The sequence below is a fragment of the Bombina bombina genome, chromosome 11, assembly GCF_027579735.1.
Source record: "Bombina bombina isolate aBomBom1 chromosome 11, aBomBom1.pri, whole genome shotgun sequence".
NCBI lineage: Eukaryota > Metazoa > Chordata > Amphibia > Anura > Bombinatoridae > Bombina > Bombina bombina.
Window position 1 is genome coordinate 147,404,279 of NC_069509.1, and position 19,738 is coordinate 147,424,016.

At 34.5% G+C, this 19,738-nt stretch overlaps 1 protein-coding gene across 2 annotated transcripts in view; it reads left to right on the top strand.

The window, feature by feature from the left end:
- Positions 1-19,738, top strand: part of SNX8 (sorting nexin 8) — a 144,690-nt gene that overhangs the window by 8,129 nt on the left and 116,823 nt on the right. Inside the window, exon 1 of one of the 2 annotated variants that reach the window (XM_053695132.1) lies at positions 10,112-10,157. The exons of the other annotated variant lie outside the window; for it this stretch is intronic. The gene's annotated coding sequence lies outside the window, so the exon portion shown is untranslated. Of the gene's footprint in view, positions 1-10,111; positions 10,158-19,738 lie in introns of those variants that run through there. 2 annotated transcript variants of the gene reach the window in all.

The window sequence follows — 19,738 nt, forward strand, 5'->3', positions numbered from 1 at the left end:
GCACGCTCCCGCCCCACCCCTACCTCGTTGCGCGCTCCAGGAAGCACAGAGGGGACAGGATCCGGATATCAACCAACGATGGGCTGCCCACCCGCCTCCCTGCTATCGCTTCCACCCACCGACGATCTGCACCATCGCTGGTCGATGTAGAGAGGGTCACAGAGTGTCTCTCTCTGCATCGGATGCCTAAAAAATGTTAATACAGGATGCCTCAATATCGAGGCATCACTGCAATAACATGAAAGCGTCTGGAAGCGATCACGATCGCTTCCAGCGCTTGAAAACCCTGAGGACGTACAGGGTAGGTCCTTGGTCATTAAGTGACAGTTTTTGTACGACGTACCCAGTACGTCCTTAAGGGGTTAAAGGGTGTGAAACCCATTTTTTTTTTCTTTCATGATGCAGATAGAGCAGGCATTTTTAAGCAACTTTCTAATTTACTCCTATTATCAATTTTTCTTCGTTCTCTTGGTTTCTTTTTTGAAAGGAAGGAATGTAAGCGTAGGTTCAGCACCTGGATAGCGCTTGCTGATTGGTGGCTAAAATAGATAATAGGAGTAAATTAGAAAGTTGCTTAAAATTGCATGCTCTATCCTGATAGAAAAAAATGGGTTTCATATCACTTTAATTATGTAACAGTAATAACTTTCTAAAACAACACAATAAAGCTGTCACTATTCAAAATAGGTTTCCACAGGTTAAGCAGTTCCAGCTGTATCGGGGACTAATACATGTAATGTTTATAACTTACATTGGTCTGCAGTATTGCTTGCATATAACCATGAATTTAACCCCTGCACTGCTGGGTTGTGCAACTGCTGCTGATTGGCTCTTAGGCCTTGTCCATTAGAATCAGCAGTTCAGCTCCCATACTTTACTGTATCTGGGATTAAACACATAGACTTGCAGGGTCGCTAGTGCTAAAGTAGCATGCTCTAAAAAATGAAATCATTTTTGCACTATAAGAACCTTTTCAAACTGCATGCTCTATCTCAATTATGAAAGCTTAAAGGGACATGAAACACAATTATTTTCTTTTATGGTTCAGTAGGAGCATGCAATTTTATATAGCCTTCCAGTTTACTGCTATCTAATTTGTTTCTTTCTCTTGGTATCCTTTGTTGAAATGCACACCTAGGTAAGCTCAGGAGCTGCTGATTGGTGGCTGCATGTATATGCATACAGCCTTAGGGTGGTGTTGTGTTTCTGTAGGTATTTGCACATATATGCCTCATGTTATTGCCTTACCTATGTGCATTTCTGTTTCTTCAACAAAGAATACCAAGAGAGCAAAGTAAATTAGATAATAGAAGTAAAGTGGAATATTTTTTTAAATAGGATTCTCTATCTAAATTATTACAGATTTTTTTTGGGGGGTTTCATGTCCCTTTAAATCAGGGGTGTCAAACTGGCGGGCCGCATGCGGCCCACAACCTAATTTTGTGAGGCCCACACCACCTCCATGAAAAATAATCTGAAAAATATTAATTATAATATGCTTATTACTTAAAGAGCGAGTGTGCTTACTGTTAGGGATGCGCATGCGTGCAATCTCCGTTATAATGACTGTATCCCTTTTTTTCTGGCATTACGATTTTCTTGTTGTATAGTGAGCAGCTGCATTATGGTAGCGAGATCATTAAAGCCCCTCAGTCTTTAACAAGTAACATTGTTATTAAAAAGATAAAGACAAACACAGATAAGTGCATAATGATTTATTTTACACATGTAGCACTTCTTTATATGCGTTCATTACTATGGCAGCACTGATTTCACGCATCATGTTTGTCCATTCCTTTCAATAATTTTCTCTTTAACTAAAATCACACACTTTATATTTGATATATATTTTAAATGTATTTATTTTATATTATCTCCAACAGGTATATGTCTATCACTATATAAACAGTGCATCACTATGCTGAAAGCATTGTGATCCACTATGTATAATGCAGAGGAAATGTTATACTATGCGTATGCTAAACTGTGAGCATGCTCAAAACAGGACTGCTAGAGAAAAAAATAGCATGGATGGCGCGTGTGTCACCTTCTTAAAAGCGTTAGAGCGCGTTTCATCAAGCCAGAGTAAGTTAAAGGGACACTGAACCCAAATGTGTTATTTTGTGATTCAGATAGAGCATGCAATTTTAAGCAACTTTCTAATTTACTCCTATTATCATTTTTTTCTTCATTCTCTTGCTATCTTTATTTAAAAAGAAGGCATCTAAGCTTTTTTTGTTTCAGAACTCTGGACAGCACTTTTTTATTGGTGGATGAATTTATCCACCAATCAGCAAGAACAACCCAGGTTGTTCATCAAAAATGGGCCGGCATCTTGCATTTCAAATAAAGATACCAAGAGAATGAAGAAAATTTGACAATAGGAGTAAATTAGAAAGTTGCTTATTGCCTGCTTTATCTGAATCACAAAAGAAAAAATTTGGGTTCAGTGTCCCTTTAATTAGGAGTTACAGAACACAATCTTTTGAAATGTATATAGTTATAGCAAACGCCGCTGCTTTGTTTAGCAATGGCAAGTTATGTAGGTAGTGTGCGGCCCATGTGAGTTGCACTTGTATGGAGAATGGCCCCTGATTTAAATTGACAGTAAAGGGAAAATTGCATTTGGGCACTGCTTAATTTTGAATAAGGCAGTAAAAGTTCCCAAGTTAAAGGGGCAGTAAAGCCAAAGTTAAACTTTCATGATTCAGATAAAACATGCAATTTTAAACAACTTTCCAATGTACCTCCATTATCTTAATTAGTTTAGTTCCATTTAGTAGGAAGGCTCATTAGCAGGAATACACTACTGGGAGCTAGCTGCTGATTGGTTGCTGCATATATTTGCCTCTTGCCATTGTTTCACTATTTGTGTTCATCTAGCTCCCAGTAGTGCTTTGCTGCTCATCCAACAAAAGAGTATGAAGCCAATTTGATAATGGAAAGACATTGGAATGTTGTATGCTCTAAATAATAAAAGAAAAAAAATGGAGTTTCATGTTCTTTTAATACAGTACATTACTGATATCATGTACACTATTTGTGATGTAATTAATGTACCAAGTATATTGGTGCCAAATATTTTAGCACCCTAATATTTAAAGGGGCACAGGAAATTGATCATTCATGTTTATTTCTGTATTTGAAATAGCTGCCCCCACATTTTCAAGTGTTTTGCAATATTAGTTGTAGCTATGTTATACAATGTTGCAAAACACTGCTGCCATAGAGTACTTAAGACACGTGCACACTCCTGAGCCCTTATGAGCCTACCTAGTTTTACCCTTCAATAAAAGATACAGAGAACAAAGTAAATTTGATAACAGAAGTAAATTGGAAAGTTGTTTAAAATTGCATGCTCTACCCGAATAATGAAAGTTTGATTTTGACTTTACTGTCCCTTTAAGGATTTTTTTTTACTGTCCCTTTAAGGATTTTTTTTTTTTACTGTCCCTTTTTTAGGATTTTTTTTCTTCAAAAAACAAACGTTAACTAGAAAGATAATGCAAATGAAAAAACATGAAATGTTAAATAATATTCCTAGAAATCAGTCATTAGTCCTCCTGTCTCTTTCATCTGCTCAAATAAAATATAGAGTCAGACAAGTTTGAAGGAAATTTATAGGGACAGTCAAGTCAAAATTACATTTTTATGATTTTAGATGGGGCATGGAATTTTAAAAACCTTTCCAATTTACTTTGTTCTCTTGGTATTATTTTTTGAAAGCTAAATCTAGATAGGGTTAAACTGATTAATAAACAATTGGAGGTCTCCTCTTTTCTCAGTGCAGTGTTTGACAGTTTTTCAGTTAGACGGTGCTAGTTCATGTGTGCCATATATATATATAACATTGTGCTCACTCCCGTGACGTTATTTATGAGTCAGCACAGATCGGCTAAAATGCGAGTCTATCAAAAGAACTAAGAAAAGGGGGCAGTCTGCAGAGGCTCAGACACAAGGTAATCATGGTTAAAAAATGTATTACTATAACAGTGTTGGTTATGCAAAACTAGGGAATGCGCAATAAAGGGATTATATTTATAAACAAAACAAATCTTCAAGTAGACTGTCCCGTTAAGAAGTTTACTGGTGGGTGTAGTTAGTACATTTTAAAACCTGTTCTGTTCTTAAAACTAAGCTGCTTAATTTGACTATGGTATAGAAAATAATTTATTCCTGCATATTATGAAATAAGCACAGTTGTAATTAGTTGTAATTGTGCAATGCAAAAAATAATGGTTGTAATAAATAAACAGTTAAAAGTATCTGTATAATTTTTTACCATGTAAAGATTCAGAAATACATTTAACCATTTGTTATTAAAGGTATATGAAACCCTTTTTTTTTCTTTGCTGATACAGATAATAATCCATTTATTTTTTTAAAGTTTTCAGTTTTCTTATATTATCAAATTAACCCTATTCTTATTGTATTCTTTGTTGAAGAGAATATCTAGGTAGGTAGTATTCTGGACAACTATAAGGCAACAGTTTTGTGCTACAGAGTCGTGCACGCTCTTGAGCCTTCCTACCTGAATTTCAAATTAAGGATACTAAGAGAGCAAATTCAATTTCATAATACAGGGTATAAGAAAATTGGATTTATTTTTTTTGTTCATTCTTTTTGAATCATAAAAAAATAATGTGTGATTCATGTCCCTTTAGAAGGAAACAAAGGAGAATAAAGAAAATGTTATAATGTAGAAAAGCATTTTATTATTGCCCTGATTCTTGCATATAACAGTTTAATCCCTGCAAATGGGGTTAAACACAAAGTCAGTTCCAGAACAGGGCTTTACTGGTATCTAGCTGAGTACATTTGTTGAGCCAATAACAAGAGACGTGTGTAGCCACTAATTGCTAGCCCCAGTTATGCATTGCTGCTTCTGTCTAGGTATGCTTTTCAATAAAGGATACACAGCGAACAAGGTAACATAAGTAAATTGAAAAATTATATTATCTATTCAAATTGCATGATTAATTGTTCCATCTTAGTTACAAAAGTTTAGTATTGATGGTTATGGAATATATGACAATTTTACTTATTAAACTTCGTAATACTAAGTTAAAAGCGAAACTTAGAGAAGGAAGCCTCTTTCACATTTTATATATAATGATTGCAAATCAGGAGTATCTGGTTTAGAAAATGAACAAAAATAGTTAAAATATAACTTCTAATGTTATTTAAATTAAAAATTCCCAAATAAATGGACCTAATGTGTTGAAGGGACACTCAGGTTAAATAAAATTTCCATGATTCAGATACAGCATGCCATTTTAAACAACTTTCCAATTTACTTCCATTAAAAAAAAAATGTGCACAGTCTTTTATATTTACACTTTTTGAGTCACCAGATCCCACTAAGCATGTGCAAGAATTCAGACTATACATATATGCATTTGTGATTGGCTGATTGCTATCACATGGTACAAGGGGAGTGGAAATATACATAACTGTGAAATTTGTTATAAAAAAAATCTACTACTCATTTGAAGTTCAGACTAAGTGCTATTGCATTGTCTTGTTATCTTGCATTTGTTGGTTATGCAAATCTAATGTGTTGACTGGTCCTTTAAGTTTAAAATTCCTCACTGGATAGTATACAACTGTTAGAAGAGTGGGAAAATCAAGTAATGCAATAATACGTATGGTTAACTCAAAATTATTAAACTTTCGTGATTCAGATAGGGCATGCAATTGTAAACAACTTTCCAATGTACTTTAATCATCAAATATGCGTTGTTCTTTTGGTGTTCTTTGTTGAAAGCTAAACTCGGGTAGACTGAAACAGATTTCTAAGTCAACAAAGGCCGCCTCTTATCTCAGTGCATTTTGACAATTGTTCAGTTACACACTGCTGGTTCATGTGTGCCCTATAGATAACATTCTGCTCACTCCTGATTGGCTACAATGCAAGTCTATCAAAAGAACTGAGATAAGGGGGCAGTCTTGCAGAGGCTTAGATACAAGGTAATCACAGAGGTAAAACGTTTATTAATATAACAGTATTATTTATGCAAAACTGGGGAAAGGGTATTATCTATTTTTAAAAATTTTTTTTTTTTCAAGTAGACTGTCCCTTTAAAGGGACACAAAAAACATTTTTTTCTGTCATTCATATAGAACATGCAATTTTAAACAATTTTCAAATTTACTTCTATTTATCTAATTATTTTATCCTTTGTTGAAAAGCATTCCTAGGTATGCTCAGACACTACTGATTGGTGGCTGCACATATATGCCTTATGTTATTGGTTCACCCATGTGCATTGCTGTTTCTTCGAAAAAATTATACCAAGAGAATGAAGCAAATTAGTTAATAGAAATAAATAGGGAATTTGTTTAAAATTGTGACTTATTATCTGAATTGTGAAAGAAAAAAATGGGTTTTATGTCCATTTTAATGGGAAATTATACACTAAATAAACGTAAGATATAGTGATGTACTCAAAGCAAAGTCTAGCCTGAGAATAATGTACAGATATATGCTAATATGTATTCTACAATAAAAGGTTACCGGTTCTTTACCTTTTACGCCTGGTTACACAAGGGGATTTCAAACAAAACAGTTTCACAATGATCACTTCACGGTTCTGCTCCTTGAAACTATACTTTACAATAATGTTTGTGTGAAAAATGCTTTTCGCTCTATGTTCGAGGCTTGACAAAAAAAATGTGACTTCAAAGATTTTATTTTCTTATCTTGAGTGGAGTCTTAAGTTAAATCACACGCCCAGGGGATTTTTTTAGTTGTACTCAGATAGGATGATGTTGAAATTGTCATTAAAGGGAAAATATACTGTAAAATTGGTTTTGAAGACTTGTTATACCAGTAGCACAGTATAAAATGTATGGGAAGTTTATTGTTTAGGTTTATTTTTGTATATGAAATAGCTGGTTAACAATGGGCTGAGCTTGTAGGGAAAAAAATATGTATCTTGTCACTTTTTTATACACACAAATGCTTCCTTAACTTATCAAATACCAATACTTAGAGAAAACAATTAAAAAAGTAACATTTTGTTACTTATCTTTTCTACTCCCCACTTAGAGTGTAATTACCTTGTATCCTTGTATCTAAGCCTCTGCAGTTGGTCTCCTTATATCAGATCTTTTGACACACTTGCATTTCAGGCAATTAGTGCTGAGTCTCCCTGGGAGTGAGCACAATGTTATCTATATATGAACAAACAGTACATGTTATTAGCAAATCACAGCCAGACACCCATGCTAAATAGTTTCTAAATTTTGTCCTGAGTTTAGAAATACCCAATGTTTACATGTTCTTTGCTTTTTTTGCAAGTTATAGGGCAATAAGTACAAGTAGCACTTTGCTATTTCTAAACCATTTATTTTAAAAATTAGCGATAGTTACGTTGTAACACTGATATCTGTCAGGAATCCCTGAATAACCCTTCACATGTGTATATATATTTTTTTTAGTAGACAACCCAAAGTATTGATCTTCTAGGCCCATTTTGGTATATGGCATTCCATAATTTCACCGCTAAATGCGATCAAATAAAAAAAATAATTAACTTTTTCACTAACTTTAGGAGTAGCTGTGTTAGTCCAGAGATTTAGATATCAAAATAACAAGAGTATTGCATTGAGCAATGATACTTTTTTTTTTGGACTAACTATACATTTATAAGATGACAAGCTTTCGGAAGGTTTTTTTTTTTTTTTTAAAGATTTTTTTTTTTTAAAGATATTTTATATAAAGTGTTGGATCCCCCATTACCCCCCCCAACCTCCCTGATTCCCCCCCCCCCGACCTATTAGCCGCCATCTTAGGTACTGGCAGCCGTCTGCCAGTACCAAGTTTACTAACAAGTTTGCCCTTTTTTTTTCTAAAAAATAATAAACACCCTATTTTCTGTAGAGTAACTGCCCCCCTCAATACCCTTCCCCCCTCCCGGATCCCTTTCCAAACATTTTTTTCCCTTTTCCTCTCCCTGCTTGGTCTTAACTTTGATGCTGTGCGTGTGCGCTCCAGAGCCCCGCCCTCTCGAGCGCACAGGATCCGGAACTCGCACCAGTGATGAGTCACCCACCCGCCTCACTGCTATGGCTCCCACTCACCAACAATCTGCACCATCGCTGGCCGATGCAGAGAGGACCACAGAGTGTCTCTCTCTGCATCGGATGCTTAAAAAAGGTTATTGCAGGATGACTCAATATCGAGGTATCACTGCAATAATCTGAAAGGAGCTGAAAGCGATAACGATTGCTTCCAGCGCTTGAAAACCATGAGGACGTACAGGGTACATCCTTGGTCATTAAGTGACAGTTTTTTTAGGACATACCCTGTACGTCTTTGGTCCTTAAGGGGTTAAAGGAAATAAACAATGGGATCTTTCAGTTGATGGGTCTTTTTTATTAAGGCGATTGAGCCCCAACCTAAAATAAATCCAGTGCTTGCAAGATTTTTGGGAAGATTTCTTTTTTATTACCTACATCTGGTGAACCTGATATAAGGTGCAATTCACCAATTCACGCTTCTTAGGAGAGTGATCTTTATGGGCTAAGATGTCAACACAGAGTGTCAAAATACAGTGTCCTCTATCAAGACAGATACCTGAGGCCAATTAGAGATGAAACTCTAGGATATCTTAAGACATGTTTTTAATCACTTTTATGTTACTGGATGACCAAATATGACTGACATGTCGTATCTGGTATCAAAATAATCCTCATGATGTCACAATGGTATTGCTTATAACTGAATATGTAGTGTATAGACATAACAAATTTATAAGGTATCCTATTACTTCAGCCAGAGCTTGCAATTTTGGTTTATGGTCTGCCAAAAACAAATATTTTTTTTAAAAAAATGTTTCCTTTGTTTAATTCCTTTTTTTTATATAAATACACTGTGACTCTTTTTGTTCATAATAAATATTCATTTTCCAATATCTCTACCACATTACAGAAGAAACTAGTAATAACAATATTGTGTGTGTTTTTTTTTAGATTTTACCAAATTTTGTTTTGAGATTTTTAATCTGTTAGTCTGTGTTTTCCCTAGGATTTCCCATATAATAATCTTAAAGTGGTGGCAGCAGCGATAGTTTAGTGAGGGTGGAGTTAAAGGGGAGTTTGGGCATTTTTCTTGGTCTAGTACAGACTAGAGTGTGTTTAACCCTTTCACCCACTGAACTAAGTCACAGGCTTGCCTGGAGTTGCTAGACTGTGACAAACTGGTTAAGGTGGAAAGAGTCTGTTAACCCTTTCTGTGACAAAGAGGTAACTGTTGCAGGGTTGATTTAACCCCTATATGTCACACGTATAGATCACTATTGCCAGTAGTGATCTACTGATAGCCATTTTATTTAGAAATGTGATCCCTTATTGGAAAGGGACATTTGGTGTTTATATTGAGATTATACAATGCTCAGGGCTCTTAAAGAGACCTTACATTTGAGCATTTTCTTCTTTATACTATTGCCTAGTATAGCTAGCAACTCCAAAGCAACAATTCCTGAGCTTGACATGAACCTGTAGTTTGTAGGCTATGCACATATTAGCAGTGTATTGCCACATGATGGAACCGTCTGCAACTGACAAAACTTCAGAATTTTTGTACTGTTTATCATTATTTGTAATAGAGCAGATTTTATATGTTTGGTTTAGTAGTAATAATATGCAAAGAGCATGCAAGGTCCACAAACTGCAGTTAAAGGGACACGAAATCCAATTTTTTTTCCCTTTCATTGTTCCGATAGAGAATATAAATTTAACAAAAGTTACCAATTTACTTCTATTCTCAGATTTGCTTTGTTCTCATGTTATTATTTGTTGATGAGATTTCTAGATAGGTTGTGTGCACAAAAGAAAATTTGATAATAGAAGTCAATTTGGAAACTTGTTTAAAATTGAATGTTCTATCTGATCGTGAAATAAAAAATGTGAGCTTTATGTCTCTTTAACAAAAAGCAGTAAAAAATATAATTTTAATTTACAAGGTTAATTGCAACTGATTGAATCTTCCTAGATGCTGTATTTCCACTCTGTTCCTCAAGAGGTCTCCCTAGGTTAAGTTTCAGAAATGGTTTTTACATTATGGGAGGAGAGTATCAGTGTGTTTTTGAAAGCTTATGCCTGTGTGGGAACATTGAGTACCGGGTGTCTGCAAGTACAAGATACAAATTGAGGTACTGTATACTGCAGCTTAAATAATCTGTTTCTAAATAAGAAGGATTTAAAGTATTTCACATATAGTTTGTAGTAAAAGATCATGTGACAGGAATTTTGAAATGTATCAAGAAATGCTATATAGATAATCGGGAGAAATGCAAACTAAACACTATTATCCAATACACAACCCAGGGGCCTCTTCTTCAGACAGTGAAAACATGTAGATAGCTAAACCTGGGAAACAAATTTACAAAAGTTTGATTTTAAAAGATAATTGGTCCCTGTATAGAAGCAGGGATTGAAAAGTGTATGTGACTGTCTGGGACTGTACAATAGCACATACGTATTTCTACTGGGCAATACCAAGCAGATACTGGGATCAGTAGGATGCCCCTTGTTTTCTTCAGTTGTTTATATACAAATTCTATTTAACAACTATAGAAATGTAATACATAAAACATATATAAATATCAGTATTCTCCATATAAAGTTTGCCTGCCAGGTGCCATTTACTAAGTAGCTGGGTGGGGGCTGTGTAAAACTTTGCAATACTATAACATTTTCTATTATTGAATGCAACTTAAAGGGATATGAAACCCCCAAAAAATATTTTGTGATTCAGACAGAGCATACAATAAAAAAATAAAACAAAATTTCCAATTTACTTCTATTAAATTTGCTCAGTTCTCATGGTATATTTGTTAAATATACTTAAATAATTAAATGTTGTTGCTTTGCAGTCTGAAATAAAGACAGACACAGTTTTTGTTTATCCAGTTGTAATTACTCAGTGCAACTTATAGTATCCAAGTGAAAGATATAACACCAACATGACAGACAAAAATAAAGACAATTCAAACACAGAATCACCGAGTTGGAAAAAGGATCACCTCCTTGTGTCAGTATTTTGTTAAACCACCTTTTGCTTTAATTAAAGCCTTTAGTTTGTTGGGATATGTCTCTACTAACTTTGTACATCTAGACTGTGCAATATTTGCCCTCTCGTCTTTGCAGAAGTTCTCCAGTTCCGTTACATTTGATGGTGACCGTTTGTGGACTGCAGTCTTCAAGTCATGCCACAGATATTCAATGGGGTTTAAGTCTGGGCTCTGAGTAGGCCATGCGTGGTCATTTTTGCTGTGTGCTTTGGGTCATTGTCATGTTGGAAGGTAAAGCTTCTTCCTATTGACAACTTCCTGGTAGAGGGCAGCGGATTTTCCTCAAGAATTTGACGGTATTTTGCCCCATCCATTATTCCTTCTATCCTGACAAGTGCTCCAGTGCCTGCTGCAGAGACCCCCCCCCCCCATAACAAGATATTACCATCTCCATGCTTTACTGTTGGAATTGTGTTGTTTGGATGGTGAGCTGTATTAGATTTCCTCCAGACATATCGTTTGGTGTTGAGGCCAAATTAAATTTTAGTCTCATCTGACCATAACACCTTTTTCCATGTGGCCTCAGTATTTCTTAGGTGTGTTATGGCAAAGCTCAGTCGTGACTGCATGTGGCCTGTCTTGAGGAGTGGCTTTATTCTTGCAACCCTCCCATACAAGTCACATTTGTGGAGAATTTGTGATATTGTTGTCAAGTGCGGACAATGACCACTCTTTGTCATAAATTCCTGCAACTGCTTCAGAGTTGCTGCGGGGCTCTTGGTAGCCTCCCTGACTAGTTTTCTCCTGGCTCTTTCATCCAGTTTGGAGTGACGTCCTGATTCAGAGAGGGTCTGTGTTGTACCAAATAACTTCTTTTTCTTAATAATAGACTTCACTGTGCTTCTAGGCATTGCTAAAGCCTTTAATATTTTCTTTTATCCATCTTCCGACTTGTGCCTGTCCTCAACTTTATCCCGGAGATCTTTTGACAGTGCCTTGCCACCCACAGTTGATTGTTTGCTTCAGTTGCACTACCAGGGACCGAGATGCTACAGGAAAGTTCTTTTTATGCTGAGCTAATCAATATGCCCACAGCTGATCACAGTTAAAGGTCAAATGGCTTTGTGTGTGCCTTTTGAGAAGGTAATTAGCTATACCTGATTGAGTTTACAAGTAATTTTAGGAGGGGGTGATCCTTTTTCCAACTCTATCATTATGTTTTTGAATTGTCTTTATTTTTGCCTGTCATGTTGGTGTTATATCTTTCACTTGGATGTTATAAGTTGCACTGAGTTATTACAACGGGATAAACAAAAACTGTGTCTGTCTTTATTTCAGACTGCAAAGCAACAAAATGTGATTATTTTCAAGGTAATTTCTTTTCAATACCCACTCATGACAGGAAATAGTGTTGCCATCCAGTGCTATTGCAAAACTTCTGCCATATAGTTCTAGAGACACGTGCACGCTTGTGAGCTTATGTCCTTACTTGTCAACAAAAAACACCAAGAAATCTGAAAAAAATTGATAAAATTGATAATGTAAGTAAATTAGAAAGTTGTTTTAAAATTGCATGTTATTTCTGAATCCTGAAAGAAGTTTGTTGGGTTTCATGTACCTTTAAGCTACTGAAAGCATAAATCATTTGCATAATTTAACAAACATTGAATGAATGATAATTTGCACAACAAACTTTGAAAATAAAATTAATATTAGCTTAATAGTGGCTTCAATTTTAGCCAGGTGGTCAGTAAAATCAGCCGTGTGGTGTACCCAATAAATAAGTGCTGGGGAGAACATTGTATATTAAGAATACATCTTGTCCCGATAAATATTAAAGAGACATAATAGTGTGATAGTAAAATGCTCTAGCGCATTAAAATATTTTACTATCATACCACTGCATGTCTCTAACTTAACATACTTAAACTCTGCTCTAGAGCAGAAATACATTTCCGCTCCACAGTTTGACCGTGGATGGCGGAATATTTGCACCAATCATGACCTGTGTCCAGCTCAAGAACAGAAATGTATCACTTCTCCTGAGTAAACTGTAATTATGTCACAGGCATGTGATATTGTGATAGTAAACAGCATTATCATTTTAAAGGGACACTCAAGTAAAAAATTAAACTTTCATGATTCAGATAGAGCAGCAATTTTAAACAACTTTTCTATTTACTTCCATTAACAAAATGTGCAGTCTTTTTTTATATTTACACCTTTTTGAGTCACCAGCTCCTACTGAGCATGTGCAAGAATTCATAGACTATAAGTATATTTATTGATGGGTGTCACATGATACAAGGTGAGTGGAAATAGCCATAACTTTGAAATGTGTCAGAAAAAAATCTACTACTAATTTGAAGTTCAGACTAAGGGCATATTTATCAAAGCGTCAATCTCAGTGCATTCGCCGGCGTCAATACGCTCTCCAGACATCGCTGACGCGGATCCTTATACGATCCCCTTATTTATCAAAAACACGTGCGTGAAGTACGGCACGATGAGCATCGCACTATTGTTAACTAACAGTCTTCAATGTCGCGTTTATTCAGGTTTTTCCCAACTTTATTTATACCATTTCATTACTGTCCATGAACAAGCACATTTCTCTAAAGCTAATCTTCATCTGTTAATGTCCAAGAAATAGATTTATACCTCAACAAACAATATCTTATGGAAAGTTATTTTTATATGATACTTTCACATAAATTAATGTGTATATATATTTCTAGAAGTCATGATATGCGTTTATCTTTTTTTTTTTTTTCTAAATCTAGAATTTGTACATATATCTTTGCACATACGTGTGTGTGTATATGTGTAGGTGTGTATATATATATATATATATATATATATATATATATATATATATATATATATATAATGTATATGTGTGTGTGTGTGTGTTATGTCAAATCTTTTGCAAACATATTTACATGTCCTTAAGTTCCTTTTTTTGTTCTAAACAATGTTGTCTGTCATATCTCTGTGTTTATTTATACCACAATATGTATATAGTGTAAATTTATTATTATTTTGAGCAGGAATAATTGTGCATATATAACGTAATCAGGGTATCATATGTATTTATTTGCAATCAATAGATATTTTAAGAGCTGGGCTAGTTTTCTGTCTGTACCTTTGTAACCCCTCCTGATTGCAATCTAGTTTTAAAAACCACCCCTACACAGGTGTTATAAAATGGGCTGGTATATAAGATGACATTTCTTACTGAAAAAGAAATTCAAGAGAAGGAAGAAATACTCTGAAAATAGCATGACAATAAAGAGGTGATTTTAATTTCTGCTGTATCTGAAACATGACAGTTTAATGTTAGGTGGGCTATCCCTTTGAGCTATCAGCTTAAGATTATATTGAATCGAACATCAATTAGAATGTTAAATTCTTGTCTAAATCATTACACTGTGTGTCCTAATGTCATCATCAATGTTTATCTTTTAATACTAATTTCATATATATATATATATATATATATATATATATATATATATACTTTCAAAGTATAATACACAATGTAACAAATGTCACTTACAAGTTCTGATGAGTGATCAATGACACAAGTATCAAGCAATTTGATTAGTTAGTGATAGTTTAAAATGTATATTTGAATCAGATTGGCTGATGTCCTAAATCATGTAATTATGCATATTCCAATCAAAAGTAGTTGAAAAATTCATTAGTGTGTGGGTTGTTTAGGAGTTTGCGTCATAATTTGTGCGAAAAGTGTTGAGTCAAAATTGGTGCGACGTGGATAGTGTGACTTATATTACATGGCTCAAACATTGTGCACATAGATTTTTCCCCAAAAAATAAAAAGGACGTTAGCTATATTATGTTGTGTATTTCATTTTTATCTCTATATCTATTAGTGCGACAAGTTTGGGGCAAAACTTTTCAACAATTTGGAGAAATAATATTGTCCCCTTGCTTTGTAATGAGAGACAAATTTGTAGCATAATCCAAGTAGTAATGTATTTTTCATTTTTATCCCTATATCTACTAGTGCACCAAATGCGGAGCAATAATCTTGTTTGATTTAGAAAGGGTATACAATTGTAATAGAGTTTAATATACTTCATTCTCTTGCAGCACCGAACATAAGCTTTCTGTGTTTTCAGGCTCCCATTGAGTTTATGGCATCCACAACCTCAAGGGTGGTGGATTGAAAACTAGGTACGCTGTGTCGAAATACATGCGAGCGTACCTGTTAAATGTTTGATAAATTGGGAAAAGGGTCAAATAGAGTGGAATCTGAATTCGAAACATCTGTAATGACGCAAGCATCGATCTGTGTTGGATTGAGATTGCGGGATCGTATATCACATCACAAATTTCAACATTTGCCGATCTTGGCGCTTTGAATGACTATGGCGGATCAATCTCGTGACAAATCTCGCGACAAATGCGACGCGGAATTCAAGCATATTTTTAGTTGACGCTTTCATAAAAAGACCCCTAAATGCTATTGCATTTGTTCATTATGCAAATCTACTGTGTTTGCTGGTCGTTTAATCTTTGTTTTTGCCAGAAGTCAGATGTCTGTCAACGTCTTTTAAGCACAGCTTAAAGGGACACTGAACCAAAAAAATTTCTTTTGTGATTCAGATAGAGCATGGATTTTTAAGCAACTTTCTAATTTACTCCTATTATCAAATTTTCTTTATTCTCTTGGTATCTTTATTTGAAATGCAAGAATCTAAGTTTAGATGCCGGCCCATTTTGGTGAACAACCTGGGTTGTCCTTGCTGATTGGTGGAAAAAATCCATCCACCAATCAAAAAGTGCTGTCCAGAGTTCTTAACCCAAAAAAGCTTAGATGGCTTTTATTTCAAATAAAGATAGCAAGAGAATGACGAAAAATTCATAATAGGAGTAAATTAGAAAGTTGCTTAAAATTGCATGCTCTATCTGAATCACAAAAGAAAAAAATTGGGTTCAGTGTCCCTTTAATATAATTATGGACTTTTTTTGCTCTAAAGGGATACCTTATGTTAACATGTTTTATTTCATGGTTTAGATGAAGCTTGGAATTGAAAACAAAAACAAACAAAAAAACACTTTCCAATTTACTGTACTTAACAAATTGTGCACAATCTTTTTATATGCACATTTTCTGAGCAAGAGTTCACAGCATATGCATTTGAGAGTCTGTGATTGGCTGATGGCTGTCACATGACAACAGGGGTCAGCAAAAGGAAGACATTTCAGATTTATCAGAAAAAAAAATCTACTGCTCATTTGAAGTAGAGTTTGTGCTATTGAATTCCCAGTTTACTATTCATTTGATGATTATGCAATTCAATTGTATTTAATGGTTTAGTTTTAGTAACCATAAATAGCAGTGCTTAGATAGAAACTTTGACCAGTTTGTGTACGCTTGGATAGTATTCCTGTTAAAAATCTACTTCTAACAGATATAATTTAGCTTTGCCTGGAATGTGTGAAGTGGGTGTTTAACAGGACATTGCCAGTAAGTTTTACATTAGTGTAATCAGTGTTTAAAAGTGTTTTCATACTTACAGCAGAACACAGATTGGTATTTGTCCCTTAAAGTGTATGTAAAGTCACGCTTTATGTATTTTCTTAATGTCTTCATCTCTAAAAATAAAGGTTAGTTTCATTCATCAATTTTTTATATTATCGCTCTATTCGGGTAACGAAGCATTTATAAACTGATTTATCTTACACTAATCCTCCGCCCGCCATCTTGTCCCTCTTTTTGCATTAGATTGACAGACCGCTGTGCAAATTAGACATCGTACCCCGTGGCGTCCTGCCCCTTTTTCATTTACGTCACGCGATTAAACCGATGCAACTGCGCATGCGTCTCATAACTACTCGTCATCCACATTCCGTGCTCGTTCATGTTTAGCGCATGCGCTATAGTCCTTACTCTTTGATTTACATAGTAGGTGTCAGAATTTGGATAGTAAGTATCGATGCGATCGCTCTCATCATATTTGTTCTATTCTCATTTGTAAATTTTATATTGTTTACCACTATTCAATGCCAACTATAATTGGATATTATATCGAATCGAATTGTATCGAATCAAAGAGATACATAATTGAAAATAAAAGAACATGGAGTTTGTTGCATTGATGTAACATATTTTACTATTTATAAATTGATGATCGCCAATAAATATATATATAAATATATATATTGGTTTTTTTTTTGTTTTCCTATACATTTATAAAATTATACCTACAGAATATCATATAAAGTAGAATAGCAAACATAAAAATAACAAAAAAAATGTATGTATTGCAAGATTGAGTTATCAATATATATATATATATATTATCAATAGTATATAAATAAAATAATGTCTATATATCTAACTTTATATAATTATATTTCACACTGTGATCAAATATCTGAATTAATATTATTAGCAATAAATACCTAAAAATTAATGCTGAAAATCCCGTAAGAAAATCACTCTGGAGATCGTTATAGATGCTGCTGCTGCTTTTGCTTGCTGCCGATATTGTAACAAATAGTAAGATACAATAAGCAAAGGAATGACACGCAGGCGCAATCGATTGGAGTAACGGAACAAGCCACGCAAGCGCAGATTGAAATCCAAGTTGAAACGCATGCGCAGATTGATTTGCCAGCGGGAGCGCGCTACAGTAATACGTAATCGAGCGTGAGGGAATTGTCTATAACGAAAGGACCTTTCAAGCCGGAAATAATGGATGGGAGGAGTTGAACCTGAAATCGGAGATAAGTTATATATGAAAATAAAAGATAATATCATGTTTTAGAAAAAAAAAAAATATTGCGGTTTATAGTGCAAGCGTATTGGCAATCCAAATATTTGATTAGAAAGATGAAAATTGACAATCACTTTAAAGGGACATAAAACCCAAAATGTATGTTTCATTATTGAGGCTGAACACGAAAGTATAATTTGGGGGTTTATTTCCCTTTAATCCATACTTGGCATAGAAGGATCTGTAACTGTCAAGGATGTAGGTGAAAATCATTCATGAGTCTCTTGAAAATATATTAAAAAAAATTCTCTCTTAAGGCCTGTTTATCAAAAGCTCTCCACTCTGGTGAGATGATCTAAAATGAGCCTCCAGCACTGCGAGATCCCTAGTGAAATTCTTAATACAGATTTTTCTTTACTTCTCCAAGGGGCATTCCCTGCTTTACTATATGTGAAGTAGAGACAAGCCCAGTGTAATATAGCACTGCATGACATGAGTTCTGCTGCATTTGCACGTTGTGCTTTCTATTTTATATCAATTTACACTTCAGATTACATTTTATTACATTTAACCTTTGCACTTTCTATTTTGTATTTTATTTTGTATGCAGCAGTGTATTTAAGATTGTACTTTTACAAATTCTGATTATGCTTTCACAGTTTCTGTGTAGCTTTAACAAATTAGGATCACACTTTCTATATTTATGTGTATATTTTACAAATTACATCACACTTTGTATTTTTTTTTTTTTTTTTTTTTAATAAACTAACCGCTTCAGTTCCAGAGAGTTTCATTACTTTCTATTCACCTGATAAGCAAAGATGCTCTAGTTTGGAGAGACATTGTGGTGCAGACTTAACAGGGACAGAAATCACTGAATTCTGTAAGAAAAAGTATTAGAACCTTGAAGTCCCAGAGAGATGAGAAAGTAATGAAGCTCACTGGAATACAAAATTTCACAGCGTAGAAAGAAGGTAACTGGAGAACCCCTGGCACTGATATAAAGGCTCAGTTTGCATTAATTACAAATTAAACTTTAATGTTTTGACTACAATATAACTTACTTTTGCCCTATAGTTTAGTATATATTACTTTTCTGTCAGTTAAATAAGTGTATTGTGAATTTTGAGCAAACTTCACCTGCATACAGCTGGTGAAACAGATCTGTGAGACCAGCTTGTTTAAACTGCTTACATCATACCACAAGACTTGTGAGAGCTTCAGACCCTGGGAACACTTTCTGAAGCTGTGTTTTATTTTACAATAGAGAAAATACAAATGCAACTTAAGTTGTAAAAGATAAACAGAAATTTACAAAGTATGTTAAAGTAACACAGAACCTATAAAAAAAATCAGAATTTGTAAAATCATTACTGAATCTAAATGTATTAAAATATAAAATAGAAAGTGCAAAGCTTAAATGTAATATGACTGGAAGGACCCATTTAATAATGTAAAGTGATATAAAATGCAAAGCACGAAGTGTAGGTGTAACAAAACTCTCATGTTATGCAGTGCTATATTGCACTGGGCTTGTCTCTCCTTCAGATACAGAAAAGAGAGAGATCTTGAAGTGCTTGAGAGTTCTACCCTATTTCTTTGAGCATTCAGTGAGTTCAGCCCCTGTGAATTCTGCACTAAAATTTCTCTCCAAGCAGGACAGTCTTTTATCATCAGACTGTTAATCTTTTTTGATCTAAAAAGTTCGGCCTAAGCAAATAAAACAAAACTTATAATCTGACAGACAATAAAAACCAAAATGCCCCTCAAATCTGCTTGTATTTCTGTATTTGATTACCTTATAGTATTTTTGCCTTCCACATCTAATAGAAGCTTATGAATCATCCCCCTTTTTCAATGTTGCTTATTTTCATTATGAAAAATTATCTTAGCCTCTGCAGAAACTAAATGTTGTTAAAGGAACATTACATACAGTGGAGTTGCACAATAAAAAGGCACTGCAATAACACT